The sequence below is a fragment of the Corvus moneduloides genome, chromosome 18, assembly GCF_009650955.1.
Source record: "Corvus moneduloides isolate bCorMon1 chromosome 18, bCorMon1.pri, whole genome shotgun sequence".
Classification (NCBI taxonomy): domain Eukaryota; kingdom Metazoa; phylum Chordata; class Aves; order Passeriformes; family Corvidae; genus Corvus; species Corvus moneduloides.
Window position 1 is genome coordinate 154,821 of NC_045493.1, and position 9,836 is coordinate 164,656.

Here is a 9,836-nt window from a genome sequence, read left to right on the forward strand (position 1 = left end):
AGAGAAGCCACGGGATCTCAGAATTCATTGGACCCCCAGAGCTCACAGCATGGTGAAGAGCAGGCAGTGTGGGTCAAGTGCCACAACTGGAACTTGTCCCTGCCAGCTCCTCCCTGAGGTTCTCCAAAGCCTTTGCTTGTTGAGGGGTTTGCCTTCCCTCTAGATGGCAAAGGTATTGCCCAGTTTCATAGTGCTGAAGGGGTTTTAGGCACACTGCATGGTCCCTGCTGTGGAGAAACATCCTGTCCTGCACCCAGGGCTCTGCGGTGTTCACGGGTGTCTGCTGGATTCGTGGTCTCGAAATGTACCAGGCAGAGAGGAGTGTGAGACTGCACCTTGGCAGGACTGCCATCAGAGCACACAAGTGGTTGGCCATGCTCTCCTCTCTCCCAAGTTCATGGCAGAGCTGAGGTCAGGCTGCTGGGCTGTAGCTGTTGGAACAAGCAGGCACCACTTTCCAGGTATGCAGACAGGTGAAGCCCAACTTTCTTTTGGGATGCCAGTAACTGATAGGAACTGGGTGTCTCTTGAGCAAGTGCTTCCCTGAAACAAGGAGAAAGATGAGGGGACTGGAGGCCAAAGGATTCAAGGGTACAAGTAACAGCATGCAGCGTGTTGGTGCAAGTTCTGCCCAGCACAGGGAAGCACATTCAGCTGGGAGCCCACCACCCCAGCCTGGTGTTGAGCTGTAGCTGATGAGTTTTGGACCAGCTGGAGGCTCCTGCTGCCACTGAGGCTGACCCACAACGCTAGGCATAGGATGTGGTTGTCAAGGGAACCTGGAGTAATGGTGTCTGTCACACAGCGTAGTTGGTGGGACAAGCTGTCTGCTCTTTTTGCTTTCAGCAGGAAGTTTGGCAGTTATAGTGTGTGTTCTGTGGTGTTTTCTCAGTGACCAGTCTGCAATACCTGCTGTGTTTCCATGGGGTGGTTTGAGAAGTCCACTGTAGGAGCATCTTAAGAATTGTGAGGAAGTTTTGTGACATCAGATGGAGACTTTGATCCATTTTATGGTCTCCATGTATGTTGATGATATCCTTCATTATTCTGCTGGTTCACTTTGCCATGTGTACTTGGGGCCAGGAAACATCTTAACAGGTGCTAGGAGAATAGAAGGAGCCTTGTAACAACCACCTGCTGATATGCAGGGTGTTAAAGGTGCGTGGCTGTTAAGAACAAAACATAAATGCTGTGAGGTGATTAGGAGAAGCTTTGCTTTGTGACAGCTGGTTTTTGTGTCTTGCATCACAGCTGCTGGAGTGGGGACAGGAATCGGGCACGGTTTGGGTGGCAGGCAGAGCAGCTTCTTGAGGGACCGAACAGAGTATAAGGGACGTCCAAATGCAGGCACAACTTGCAAGGAATGGCAGAATTTTTGTGAAAGGTTATTTTAAGATTTCTCTGTGTGCCATCATACCACTGAGGAGGAGAAGGAATGTCATGGAAGGAAATAGCTGGATTGGGAGGCAGCTGTTGGAATATCATGGAAGGCAGTAGCTGGATTGGGATGTCAGCTGTAAATGAGTCAAAAGGAGCAAAGTGCTGGTTTGTGACCTCCATACATGATAGAGCTGCAGTTGACCCTAGTCAGGGACTGAAGTTGGGACTTAAGAGAATGACCTCCAGAAAAGGGAAGGGTGGGAAAGCACATCGCAGGGAGACAGCAGAGCATCATGAGATGCTGGTGGGAGCTTTTGCTGCAGGATAAGGATTTGTTCATACTGGCTTTGCAGTGGATAAATTAATCTTCCATCTCCAAAGTTAATTTGAGACCACATGTGAAATGCTGAATGGAGTACTAGCAATCTCAGTTGGTCAGAGCATGGTGCTAGTAACACCCAGGCTGCAGGTTTGATCCCCCTATGGGCCATTCACTTAAGAGTTGGACTTGTTGATCCTTCTGGGTCTCTTCCATCTCAGACTATTCTGTGATTCTGTGAAAAGCTCTGTGAATCTCATTGTGTGTGGACAGGGCATTTTAATGCAACAGCTCAGCCTGCCTGCAGTATATTAGGCATAGCAGCAAGGATTAGGAGTCCAGTGCAAGAGTTGGCAGAGTCACAGCTGGGCAGGGAAGACTCCCGACCAGGTGGCTGTTCATTTCTTTCTTACGTAAGCTGTCTAGATAAGAAGACAAGAAGAGGCAATGCCCTGGCATGAGAGTATTGCTCCCTACACAGATGGTCTCCAGTCTACAGCTTTCATATCTGAGCTTGTGCAAAGCAAGAAGGGAACAGAAAAAGGATGTTGGTAGTGCAGCCAGCTATGCATCAGAGAAAAGTCTATGAACAGCTATAAAAATAATGGAAAAGAACAGTAACTAGTGAGATTTATTACACCTACAAAAACATCTGACATTTTGCACACAGAAGGTGCAGCACTGCCAAGAAAGATCTCCTCATGGTGAGCCCACAAGACTCGGGTAGTACAAGAGGACACAGCATGGAGCTGCAGGCAAGGGGAAGGATGGTCCTGGGGAGGAGCAGCCCTGAAGAGCATACTCAGGAATATTTTTCCAAGTCTTCTTAATTCCTTGTGGCTGTCCCAGGGGAGAATCAAGTGACTATAAGGAGAAAATATGTTCAGAAAAGAGTCTGGTCTTGAAATAGTTCACATGGTAAATGAGACAGAAGGGGCCCAGCCTGAGACAGGTGCAGAGGCAAACAGAGCTGTCACCAGAGAGCAGCAGATGAAAGCTCATCCTCTTGATCCATAAGGACATGGTAGACCTGGAGCATGGGGCAGCCATCATCGACCACAGGCAGCAGGAAGCCTAGAGGTGTGACACACAGCCAGGCCCTCCACCAGTTGGCAGGACATGAGCCATTGGGAGCAGCACACCCAAGTGTCTTTTGTCAGCATGTGATATGGCTCATTAGCAAATACTAGGTCTGGTCATGTACAGGTTCTCGATAACATTACAGCTTCCAGGTTTCTTGGAGTCATGTGGCACTGGTGCCTGTGATGTGGTTTCCGTGCTGCCATTGACCACAAGAGAGCAACCTCTGAGTGCTAAGGCAGATTTGTCCCCAGCTCCTCAGCCCTGGAGGAGAAATTGTGCCTGTAGCCCAGGCTGCCCATAGCCAGGGCTGCCTGCAGCCAGCCTGTGAGTGTGGGCCATGCTGAACCCTGCATTTGGGGCTGTGTCTCCCTCCATGCAGGCAGTGTTGCAGCTCCAGGACAAGTGATCTGTTTGCCTTGGCACAGGGCTGCAGAGAGGACCTGGGCAGTCCAGGGGACTTGGCAATCTCTACCCAGGTGTGTTTGGCCTTGCTTGTGGTACAGTAGTGCCACTTTGGTCTCTAGTCCCAGTGATTTGGGGGACCTTCCCCAAACCCATCCCTGCAAGAAGAGTCATCTTGCTGTTGACATACAGCTTGTGAATAAAGCCATTTTTTGGGACAGTCTGGAAAAGGATTCCTTGATTGTCTCCCAGTATCCTGTTGGTCAAAATCCCTAACTCCTAACTGACAGGCAGGATTCTTGGATATACATGTGGCTGCTCTTCTGGGAAAACCGTGAAAGGGTTGGCATGTTTCACAGGATAGTTTAGGCTGGAAAGGACCTCAAAGCTCATTTAATTGCCCTGCCATTCCACTATCCCAGGTTGTTCCAAGACCTGTTCAGCCTGGCCCAAAACACTTCCAGAAATGGGGCAGCCACAGCTTTCCTGGGCAACATCACAAGGAAGAATTTCTTCCTAACATTTCATCTAAATCTCTCCTCTGTCAGTTCAAAACCATTCCCTCTTATCCTATCACTATCTGCCCCCCCTAAGTACTGGAAGGCTGCAATGAGGTCTCCCCAGAGCCTTCTCTTCTCCAGGCTGAGCAGTATTTGGAGATGTCTGGAGCCTGGGTTTTAGGGGTAAGTGACCAGGAGTGGCATCTTTCCTGAACCCCTCTTCTTTTTCCAAATCCTTCCTTTCTTGACCACAGCAGATCTCAATGTTGTGATTTGTGGGCTTCTGAGGTGTCTCAAAAAGGGGAAAAAAGAGTTGTGTTCATTCAGTGTAACAAAGAAACTGGAAAGGCAGGAGGGAGGAATGCTGTCTGGTCACATCTCAGGAACGTCCTGTCTGTCGAAATAATGAAGCAGCCTCCCTCAGTGTGACACACAGCCAGGGCTTCGTGTGAGCTCCCAGAGCTGCAGCTGAGCTGGAGCCTTCCTCCATTCTGACAGCAAAAAGATATTTCTCTCCAGCTCCAGGTGGGGCTTCTGACGTGGCCAGGAGCTGTGGTCCCCCTGGGACCCTGTTTCTCACCACTGCTCAAAGTGCAGATAAAAGCAGGATGAGAGCCCTGTGGGTCAGCATGGTGGGAGGGATACAGCCCCTTGGAGGAAGGAGAGTCAGACAAGAGATATTTGGAGGTCTGGACAGGCTGGAGGGGAAACTCTACAGTCTACCAGTGCCATCTAAGCAGGGGCACAGCTCTGTGGGAAGTTCAGATGCCACAGAGTGCCTCTGCAGGCCCTGGCAGCAGCAGCTGTGCAGCAGGACAGGGACCATGCGCTCAGCCTGGGTACAGGTGTTGCCATGCACAGATCCATCTGGAAATGCCATACAGTAGGGAAGGGAGGTTCCCACTCTTCTTCGCAGGCTGGCAGCCTTGTGGTCGCTGGAGATGCTGACACCAAGGCCCTGACAGTTTTCAAGCACTCTAATCCCCCAGGCCCAGTGCCAGGGAGCAGGCTATAGCCTGGGGAGTCATGTCCTGAGTAGATGCTAGCTCCACGGCAGCCTCTGCCTGCAGGCTCCCTCTGCTCCTGGCAGCCATGGTGCCCTGCTTCTGCTTGTGGCTGCATCCTGCACTGCAGGGTGCTGTGCAGTGCCCTGGGCTCCTGCACTGCTGGGTACTGAAAGTGTTTCCTTCTCCCTTCTTTCCTGGTGCACAGGCAAGGTGGAGTCATGGCCAAGAGGTGCCCAGGTAGGAGCAGGCTGCATCAGCGGCACTGCAGCAGAAGCAGACTCAGGCTCCTGTGGCAGATGTCATGCTACAGGATAAACCCACTGACTTCTGTGGCAGGGCAGGAAATGGGACAGACTGTGCTCGCTTCACAGGGTCCTTGGGGGATTCTGCATGGGACAGGGGCCAAAGGTCAGTGGAGGGAAATGGATTAACTTATCTGGGCTTTAACTCCTGCTAGCCAAGGCTGTGGTGGTGCAGGAGCTCAGTGCCCCATTGCTGCAGCCCCCACAGCAGGAGCTGAGCTGGACCAGGGTGGGCAGGGGCAAGAAGGGTGCTAACCCAGCATTTTTTGTGTGGATCTACCCTCTGGAGAGGCTCCACCAGGAGCACAGGTGCATGCCCTGAGCAGGCTGAGCTCCTGGATACTCACCAGCATTGCTCCTGTACCAACATGAGCAACAGACCAGAGTCTGCATGAAAGAAATGACTGTAGCCAATTTCCTGCTAAGCAGGTTTATTTACAAAAACTAACAATGGAGCAATTAAGGTTCCTAACAGCTGGCTAGCTTATTCCCAGGGAGGAGAACTCAACCCACACTAGGCACCTCACCACTACCGAATAGCAGAGACCCAGATTGCTACGGGAGTCACCTTTTATGCCCCTCCTGGGAGCACCACCCCCCTTCCAAGAGTCTTGGAGACAACTTGACTGGTGTTTGTTGGCTCATTTGTCCAGGTGATTGGTTCATTCAAATAGACAAGATAGGAACGTCGAGTGATTGGTGAAGTCCTGGTCCAATCTGGGTCCTCGGGTTATCCCCTTACACTAATCACCGTTGACCCCCTTCTTCTAGAAAGTTCTTCCTTCCCCTCCTGTCAATCAACTCCAGGCCTAGTACTAACACAAGAAACAAACCTAAAGCTAATCAGCCTCACACACAAATTTAACAGTATCCCCGAATAACAAAATGCCCCTTAACCATTTACCAGACTTAACAATAACTTGGAACCTCTTAGCCATTAACTGTTTTAACGAATCATTAACAATAAGAGACTCTTGTCATGGGGGACTACAAAAGTCAACCTCCCACAGTCATTTATAACACTGCGGACATCTGGACAGATCTACCCATTCTCTTCTTCTGTGCAGGTAAAGAGGCACAACAGAGATCCAGCCCTCGAGATCCGCATCTGGGGCAAATTGGTTCTAGCTCATAGGGAAGTGGTGTGTGCTTTCTGCATCCTGGTCCCCATACAGGCCAGTCAAGTGCGGCAACTGGAACCCTCAATGTACGTGGCAGCACTGATCCTCCTTGGGCCATGTACCCCCCCAAAAGTGCGACTTTCCTTGTCACATGGCTCCTTCCTATCCCAGATGAAGCAGCACCCCTGGGCAGGTAGGAGGCTGCCCAGTGCCCCTGCCAGCAGCGGGATGTAAGAGATCCATCACACCTGATCTTGCCCTAGCTCCCAGCAGGATGTGAATCATGCCTGAGAAATGGGGATGGGTTTGTGCGTGAGTGCTCTGTCCTAAGCAAGTGGCACTGGTTCCGTGCAGGCAGGTGGTCCCTGTGCCTGGTCTGGCTGCAGCAGAGCTGCCATAATGGTGCCCTCCAGCTGTGCTGCGTGTCCCAGGACACCTTCCAGTGCATCACCCTGGCCACTCTGTGCTGCCCAGCCTCCATCGACACCCAAGGGCAGCACTTAACCCATCCCTTGTCCTGCCCCATCTCTGGGGTGCACCCATGCCCAGGTTCTGCCATCTCTCAGAGGGCACAGCACTACATCCACCCCAGGTCTGGCCTCTCTTCATGCCAGCCTCTGAACTAAACAAGCTGCATAGTGCCCAGGGACCTACTGTCCAGGAGGATCTTGGCACATCATCACACCCAAGGCTGCAATCCTCAGGAGTGAGAGGAGGAGTCAGGGAGAGCCCAACTTCTCTTGCAGCCCCAGGCAGCTGGAGGAGCTTCTCTCCTGCCCAGAGGAGCTGGGCACCATGTGGGTACTCTGCCATGGGGGGCCCTGGGAAGTGGGTCTGAGAGCTGTTGATAATAATGATGTCACTGTTGATAATAGCATGGTACTCTGTGGGAGCTGCCCTGTTGTCAGCATACAGAGGAGTGGCAGCATCAGGCTTCATATGTGCGTGCCATGGGTGAACAGCACAGTGCACTGAAGCTAAGAACTATCCTTCTTCTCCTCCTCCCCTTTTTATTCCTCCTTCTTCTCCTCCTCCCTGAGCTCATCCTGCTGCTTTGGTCAGCCAGGTGTGGTTGCCTGGCCCAAACACCCACCTGGGGTGACAGGTCCCCCCCTCCCTGGCTTCCTCTGGGAGTGAGGCCAACCAGGTCAAGCCAATTTGTGATTTTGGGAGCAGTCACAAAGTGTTGGGCGTGTGGACAGTAGGATGGACACAGGTCTGTGGGTGTCAGCAGTTCCCAGGAGAGGAGGCATGAAACCAAAAAAGCTTCAGGATGAAGAGAGGGATCCCACAACCCTCCTCTGCCCAACTGCAGCCTGTGCAACCCTGCACTGCCAGTGGGTCTGTGCTGCCAGAACAGCAGGGTAATGCTGGCCCCATACTGTGCTCCTGTGCCCAGAGGAAAGGCCATGCCTCAAAGAAGATTGAATTCTCCCTGCCTGGCACTATAGTCACATCCCTACCCTTGTCTGCATTGTCCCATACCTGAGTCAGGAAGGTGTCCAAACCAGTTCCAGACATGTGCTTGCACAATAAAATTCCATCACTGGTATTTAACGTTATGTTTAGCATCCCCAAAGGGAACCCAAAGGATTCTTGCCCCTCCTCTCTTTGCTGTACTTGTCCCCTGGCTGAGGGAGCCCCCAGGACCTGTGCACCCACCCAGGCCTCTGCCCCCTGGTGCAGGTTCATCCCATCTACTGGGCGATATGCCTGCCTTTGTCAGCACAGAACACACAACAGTGCACTGTGATTGCTGCAGATCGGTGAGATCACTCCCTCACCTGCCCTGCACCAATGCACAGGGCAGCCACCTGTGCCCTCCCAGAGCCAGGCCTGGAGCTGAAGCCTTGGGCTCTCTGGGGGGATTTTTAAATCTCTCCTTGCTCCACTTCATGGAATAAGGAGGTCTGCTTGGAGTCTGTGCTTGGCTGGCTGCATGCCCACCTCACCCCCAGGGAGCCCCGCATATGCTGTGTGGTGGGTGGTGATCCTGGGGATGCGGGAGTGGGTCAGTGAGGATGTGACAGGGTCACTGCCCTGGGAGAATGCAGCCAGGAGTGGTGCAGACCTGTGGGAGCAGAGGCAGGATAAGTGCCACTGTATATGCTGAGAGCTCTGCACCCAAGACTACTTTATCCACACGGCTCAGCATGCTTCTGCTTCTGGGTGCTCCACGTGGGAAGGCCACCATCCATGCTGCCAGCCACGCACCAGTATCCATTGCCCTGCCCAGTGCTGCTGCTGGCAGAAGGGCTGGGGAACAAACCTGATGTACCTTCAACAGCTGAAGGTTGGCAGTGGGGTCCCCCCCATAACCCAAGGGCAGATGAGCTGCTGCCAGCTGTGCTGCTGCCAGCTGTGCTGCTCCCAGCTGTGCTGCCTGAAGGCCAGGAGCTGGGTATGTGCCAGTGCCTGCTCCCACATGACAGCAGAGCTGCAAGTGATGCAGAACCTTGAGTGTGCTGGTGCCTGCTCCCTGAGGGGCTGTGTGACAGAAGAGATTCAGGGCAGGGCAGACCCCAGACCCCTGTGTGACAGCTCTGTGGCAGAGATCATCTAGCAAGTGAAGATGATGTTGCTGCTGAGACTGGCAGAGAATGATGTAATGTTAGAGGGCACAGTGCTTGGAGGGGCTGGCTTTAGCATAGTTGCTTGGGCAGGGGCTGTCATGCTCCAGTGGAGCCCAATGCTGCTCAGGGCTGGAGAGTGGAGAGCTGCTGAGGAACCTAGGGGAGCAGAGGGCTCTGGGATGCCAGTGTAGCTGGAGACCCACCCTGCCAAACAGGCCTGAAGTGAGATATCTGAACCAACACTCCCAGTATGGAAACTGCTGGACCTTCTAGGCACCTCTACCACACCCCAGCTTTCTGGCCTACAGTGGTGGGTCTTTCCCTGTGACAGAGGGTGCTGTGGTCCTGCTCCATCCAATCCATCTTCCCAGATTGCTGGGAACTCCCAGAGTAGCAGTGAACTTAATCTCAGTGACCTGCTCTGGAGAAGCCCCTTGGTCTCTGAGTTGCTGGTCAAGGCAGGGAACAGCACCTCTCCCCATCTCCTAGGAGCTGGAAGCAGGTGGCAGCTGCCTGGTTTGCAGAGCCCACAGTGCTTCCCGGTTACTTCAGGTACTTAGTCCTCTCCAGGGAATACTTCTGGCCTTTGCCCAGAAGCAAGATTGACCCCCAACAAGTTTGTCCTCTGCCGAGCAGAGGACTTCAGCTGCAGGTAAGGAGCTTGGGGTCTCCAGGGGAACCTCTCGACAGCAAGACACCAGGGCTTGGGTGTCCTGGCACTGCCTTCTGGGACCTGGGACAGGATGTAAGGGCAAGCACACCACAAGCAGCTTCTGAGTTGGAGCGAGCAGTGGGACCATGTGGGGGGGACAACATATCCCCAGGGAGCCCTCCCAGGTTTTTGGGGGTGCCCTGGGCATTAATCCTGCAGCGGTGTGAGGGAACAGCTCAAACAGCCCCCCCAGTGCATGCAGGGGCATGCCATGGTGGGATCCCCCGGGCCTGGTGGGGAGGGCCTCTGGGCAGGAGGTGCTGGTGGCTCTCTGTCCCGCATCCCGCAAGCCGAGTCAGCAGCAGCTCCTGCGGGCGGGGAGTCCCCGGGCCCGGGCTGGGCTCGGGAACACTCTGCGGGCAGCGATACACCCTGGGGTGCCACCCCAAGCGGGCCAGGCCCGAGTTCAGCTGCACCGGCACCGGCGTGGGGACCGG